Source organism: Micromys minutus (genome assembly GCF_963924665.1).
Source record: "Micromys minutus genome assembly, chromosome: 13".
Lineage (NCBI taxonomy): Eukaryota > Metazoa > Chordata > Mammalia > Rodentia > Muridae > Micromys > Micromys minutus.
The window spans coordinates 55151375-55156551 of NC_137982.1; the positions used below are offsets into that span (position 1 = coordinate 55151375).

Below are 5177 nucleotides of genomic sequence, written 5' to 3' on the forward strand. Positions count from 1 at the left end.
GGCCTGACACCTGATCCCTTTGACACGGTCTGCCACCTTATTGGTGTGGTCTGAGGCCTTTGATGATGCAGTCAGGATGCCAAGGAACTGCTCCGTATGCAGGCACGTGGATGCTGGCAAAGTTGGCTTGCAATGAAGGAAACAAAGCTTTTCTTCAGAAGTTCTGGGATTGTTTAGATGGTTTATTTGATCCTGATTTAATTTTGGTATCTGGTATCTGTCTAAAAACTTGTCCATTTCCTCCAGATTTTCCAGTTTTGTTGAATATAGGCTTTTGTAGTAGGATCTGATGATTTCTTGAATTTCCTCAGTTTCAGTTGTTATGTCTCCACTTTCCTTTCTGATTTTGTTAATTTGGATACTCTGTCTGTGCCCTCTAGTTAGTCTGGCTAAGGATTTATCAATCTTGTTGATTTTCTCAAAGAACCAGCTCCTGGTTTTGTTGATTCTTTGTATAGTTCATTTTGTTTTTACTTGGTTGATTTCAGCTCTGAGTTTGATTATTTCCTGCCATCTACTCCTCTTGAGTATATCTGCTTCTTTTTGTTCCAAAGCTTTCAGATGTGTTCTCACGTTGCTAGTGTATGCTCTCTCCAGTTTCTTTCTTTTTTCCTGTTAATACAGTATTTATTTCTCTTCTCTCTGTCAAACCCTGAGCCAAGCACTTTCCCCAGACGTTGTGGGGGAGGTTCAGGAAAAGGAACACACAGGGCGGACTAGACACGCAAGAACTATGGGCGGTGGAGATGGAGGCAGCTGATTCATATGGCGAAGAGGATGAGAAAGGCCACCATTAGGCAAAAGCGCCCCGTGGCCTCTGAGAGGGCAAAGCCCAGAATTGCGTAGGAGAAGAGTTGTTGCTTCAGAGAAGGGTTTCTGGCATAGCCAATGATGAGACTCCCGAAAACAGTCCCAATCCCTGCTCCAGAGCCAGCCACCCCAACTGTAGCAGCCCCAGCTCCAATGAACTTGGCAGCTGTGTTGATGTCCCTCGAAATGGCGGCTAGAGATAAGTGAGGTCAGAGGCCGCCGGACCAGGACCGCCAAGCTGCTGAGGCCCTCATCTGTTGGCATCTGTGGTCGCTTCAGCTCCTCCGCAGACAGTGGACAGCTCAGCAGCGGAGAGGTGCTCCTGGTCAGGGAGCAGGTAGAGACAAACTTGGAGCAGGCATACATTTTCGGGGGGAGGGGGCAAGGCAGGAGAGCTGCTCCCAGGGTAGAGAAGACAGCTCCAGTTTCTTTTTGGAGGCACTCAGAGCTGAGTTTTCCTCTCAGTACTGCTTTCATTGCATCCCATAGGTTTGGGTTTGTAGTGGTGTCATTTTCCATAAATTCTAAAAAATCCTTAATTACTTTCTTTATTTCTTCCTTGACTATGTTATCGTTGAGTAGAGCATTTTTCAGCTTCCATGTGTATGTGGGCTTTTTGTTGTCTTTGTTGTTTTTAAAGACCAGCCTTAGAACATGGGAGTATTTCAATTTTGTTATATCTGCTGAGGCTTGTTTTGTGACCGAATTATATGATCAATTTTGGAGAAGTTGCTGTGAGGTGCTGAGAAGAAGGTATATTCTTTTGTTTTAGGATGAAATGTTCTGTAGATGTCTGTTAATTCCAATTGGTTCATAACCTCTGCTACTTTCGCTGTGTCTCTGTTCAGTTTCTGTCTCCATGATCTGTCCATTGATGAGAGTGGGGTGTTGAAGTCTCTTACTATTATTGTATGTGGTACAATATGTGCTTTGAGGTTTCTTTTATGAATGTGGATGCTCTTATAATTGGAGCATAGATGTTCGGGATTGAGAATTCATCTTGATAGATTTTTCTTATGATAAGTAAAATGTGTTCTTCCTTATCTTTAAGTTTTAGTTGGAAATCTACTTTATTCGATATTAAAATGGTTACTCCAGCTTGTTTCTTGGGACCATTTGCTTGGATTTTTTTTCCTCCAGTTTTTTACTCTGAGGTAGTTTCTTTGTCGTTGTCTCTGAAATGTGTTTCTTGTATGCAGCAAAATGCTGAATCCTGTTTCCATATCCAGTCTGACAGTTTATGTCTCTTTTTTTGGGGAATTTAGTCCATTTATGTTAACAGGTATTAAGGAGTAGTGGTTATTGTTAGAGGTAGAATTATGTTTGTGTGTCTTTCTTCTTTTGGTTTTTTTTTTTTTTTTTTTTTTTTTTTTTTTTTTTGCATGATTATTTTCCTGCTTTTCCTATGGTGTAATTTTCTTCCTTGTGTTGGATTTTTCCATTTATTATCTTTTGTAGGGCTGGATTTGTGGTCAGATGTTATATAAATTTAGTTTTGTTCTGGAATATCTTGGTCTCTCCATCTATGGTAGTTGAAAGTTTTGCTGGATATAGTAACCTGGGCTGGCATTTGTGCTCTCTTAGAGTCTGTATGATGTCTGTCCAGTATCTTCTAGCTTTCATAGTCTCTGTTGAGTAGTCTGGTACAATTCTGATTGGTCTACCTTTATATGTTACTTGTCCCTTTTCCCTTACAGCTTTTAGGATTCTTTCTTTGTTTTGAACATTTGGTGTTTTGACTATTATGTGTTGGGAAGAATTTCTTTTCTGGTCCAATGTATTTGGAGTTTCGTGGACTTCTTGTATGTTCATAGTCATCTCATTCTTAAGGGTAGGGAAGTTTTCTTCTATGATTTTGTTGAAGATATTTACTGTAACTTTTAGTTGATATTCTTTGCCCTCTTCTATACCTATTATCCTTCACTTTGGTCTTTATATTGTTTCCTGGATCTCCTGGACATTTTGGGTTAGAAACTTTTTGAATTTTGTATCTTCTCTGACTCTCTTGTCTTTGTTTTTTATGTTTTCTTCTGCTCCTGGGATCCTCTTTTCCATCTCTTGTAGTCTAATGGTAATGCTTATATTTATGACTTCTGAGTTCTTTCTTAGGTTTTCTATCTCTAGGGTTGTCTCTTTTTGTGATTTTTTTATTGTTTCTATTTTCATTTTCAATTCTTTCACCTGTTTGTCTGTCTTTTCCTGTAGTTCTTTGAATGATTTTTTCTGGTTCTCCTGTAATTGTTTAAGGGAATTATTCATGCACTTCTCAAAGATCTCCATCATCATCATCATCATCATCATGAAGTATAATTTTTAAGTCTAAATCTTATTTTTCTTGAGTGTTGGGAAATCCACTACTTTCTCTGGTGGGAGAACTGGGTTCTGATGTTCCCAGGTTGTCTTCGTTTCCCTTGCTTGGGTTCTTGTGCTTTCCTCTTACCATCTTGTTGTTAGTGATTGTTGGTGATCTTTTTGTTTCTGACTGATGCTTGTCTCTCCTGTGGGTCTGAAGGCCTGTGGGCTCAGGAGGGAGATTGCTCCTGGGTGTCTGGCTCTTTGTGGACAGGTAGTGAGTTCTGATGGCAGTGACTTAGTTCTCTCTGTGGGCTCAGGTGTGAGAGCTCTTGTGAGGCTCTTCTTGGAGCTCAGCCTTCTGCCACAGGTCCTGAGTCCTAATGACAGAGACCCGGCTCTCCCTCTCTCTCTCTCTCTCTCTCTCTCTCTCCTCTCTCTCTCTCTCTCTCTCTCTCTCTCTCTCTCTCTCTCTCTCTCTCTCTCTCTCTCTCTCTCTCTCTCTCTCTGCCAGGAAGGACCCTTTTTCAGAGAGCACCTTGCTCACTGTGCTCAGAGAACTACCAGCGTTTCCCCACAGGACAGCCTGCGGGCCTGTGCCTCAGGCTCACCCTTGTTCCAGATAGAAGAATGCCTGTGCAGCTGTTCTGGGAGCTCTGCCTTCCTCGGGCAGATCGCGAGTCCTGATGACAGAGACCCGGCCCTCACTGTGGGCTGGAAAGAACCCTTTTACAGGAAGCACCATGCTCTCTGTGCTCTGAGTTCTCCCGTGTTCCCTCCCCGGGCCTGTAAGTCAGGCTCGCCCCCGGTCCAGGTGGAAGAGCGCCTGTACGAGCTCAGCCACATATTCCTTTCCATGCCTATTTAGTTTTAGGATAGAGTAATAACTCATGGTATAATCCAGAAACTGCAAGTCTGCCTGGGATTTTCCTCAGTACCCATATCATTTTGGTTATATTTTTATTACAGAAACAGGTAGTGTTTAGTTTTATAAAGTGCATATGTGAAGACATTGTACTGTGCACTGTAAGATTGTTTGCTCGTACAATCCTATTTAAAGCATGATGGGATGTACTTTTGGGTTTTGTCCGTTTTGAGAAAGGGGTTGTATGCAGCTCAGGCTAGCCCTAAAAACTCTCTGTTGTCTAGGGTACTCCTTCTTAATCTACAGTCATGGTGCCAGGGTTATATGTAAGCCAGCATACTAGGTTTCAGAACATCACTCTAAATTGCATAGTGTTTCTTTTTAGTTTCAGAAGAAATATAATGTATCACATACATTTAATGCTGTGTTCTCTGTCTAACAGGACAATATATTCATGTTCTGCTTTTTAGATCGTGTGTGTGTTTCTTACATATTAGGATTCAGTGTCCAAACTACATGATAAAATTGTCATATCAGCGTTCTTGTGGCCCCAGTACTGCACATGATCAAAAATGTGCGTCCTCACCCCAGGACCTGCAGTAAATTCTGCAACTGTAGGAAAAGTTGAATTCATTCTTTTATAGCCACATTACACTCTAGTATTATATTCTGTAGAGTTATTTTTTAAACGCTATATAAAGTATTCTGTGTGGAAGTCCCAGTTTGAGTGAATGTAACTCAGACTCTTTTCCCACAGTGATAACACACAATCTCATTTAACAGAAGCAAAATAATTGTTTACAATTTGATAATGAAAGCCAAGTCCAGGGAAGGAGTCTGGTCAGGGTTCAGTGTAAACACTAATACACTAATGAATGCCTTTTGTCCTGGGGGTTTTGAGATTTAGAATGTTGAACTTGAGAGCTGTAGTACATTGTCTGTACAATTAGATGTTATCTTACAGAGAGGAATAAGGAAGTCAATAAAGTTGAGATGCAGTTGAGGAAAGCCCCTTACACCATGCTGTCCCAGCAAGCAAGGAAGGGTGTTTCTGAGAGGACATAGGGTAGTCTTAGTGGCTTGTTACAAATCTCTCTCAATCCATGGGTCGAATCACTACGATGATTTCTAACCCCCTTTCACAGCAGAAAGCTTAAAATTAACATTAGAAATTGAGCAACGTAAAAACTCACTATTTAGGTACCTGCAG

The 5177-nt window shown here is 41.2% G+C and overlaps 1 pseudogene across 1 annotated transcript; it reads right to left on the minus strand.

Annotated features, from left to right (window-relative positions):
- Positions 1–743: 743 nt before the first annotated feature.
- On the minus strand, positions 744–1176 carry LOC308429391 (ATP synthase F(0) complex subunit C2, mitochondrial-like; annotated as a pseudogene). Its single transcript has one exon. The product of its transcript is annotated as an ATP synthase F(0) complex subunit C2, mitochondrial-like (transcript).
- Between the last annotated feature and the right edge of the window lie 4001 nt (positions 1177–5177).